Source organism: Penaeus monodon, chromosome 32 (assembly GCF_015228065.2).
Source record: "Penaeus monodon isolate SGIC_2016 chromosome 32, NSTDA_Pmon_1, whole genome shotgun sequence".
In the NCBI taxonomy this organism is placed as follows: domain Eukaryota; kingdom Metazoa; phylum Arthropoda; class Malacostraca; order Decapoda; family Penaeidae; genus Penaeus; species Penaeus monodon.
In genome coordinates, this window is record NC_051417.1 from 5,624,973 (window position 1) to 5,625,521 (window position 549).

The 549-nt window shown below is 42.3% G+C and overlaps 1 long non-coding RNA gene across 1 annotated transcript in view; it reads right to left on the reverse strand.

Annotated features, from left to right (window-relative positions):
• Nucleotides 1–445: 445 nt before the first annotated feature.
• The window catches only part of LOC119593382, a 491-nt gene continuing 387 nt past the window's right edge, over nt 446–549 (reverse strand). The window contains exon 2 of the long non-coding RNA XR_005230539.1: nt 446–492. This is a non-coding gene — a long non-coding RNA (uncharacterized LOC119593382). The remainder of the gene's footprint in view (nt 493–549) is intronic.

A 549-nucleotide genomic window follows, 5' to 3' on the forward strand; every position in this document is an offset into this window, starting at 1 on the left:
TCTCTTCTCCCTCCCTGCCTACTTCTTCCTGTACAGTCTTCGTTCCTTATTTCACCTTCCTTTTTCTCCCTCTCACTCTATCTCTCTGCTTGACCTTTCCTCTTTTCCTTCTTCCATCCCCTTCATTCTATTTTCCCCACCTCTTCACTCTTTCAATCCCAACTTCCTCCCTTTCTATTCTTTCCTTTCCTTCTTCCTTTCCTTTCATTTTCCTCTTCCCTCTCCCCTTTCCCTCCTCCCTCTCTACTTCTCTCCTTTCGCTTCTTCTTCTTCCTACCTCTTTCTTTCCCATTTCTTCCTTCTCTCTCTTCCTCTTTCCAATCCCGTATCCTTTTTGTTTTTCCCTATTTCTTTCTCTTCTCTTTCTTCTCCCTTTTCCTCGCCTTCTCCTTTTTCTGCTCTCTCTTCTTCCTCTTTCTTCCTGTCACCGCGTGGGATCTTTTTCCGGAAAAACTTCTCAGTATTGCAACATAAATTTCGAGTATTTTTGCTCTGACAGGTAACACCATTTTTTTTTAATGTGAGACCGTACATACTGGTAGTTTATTT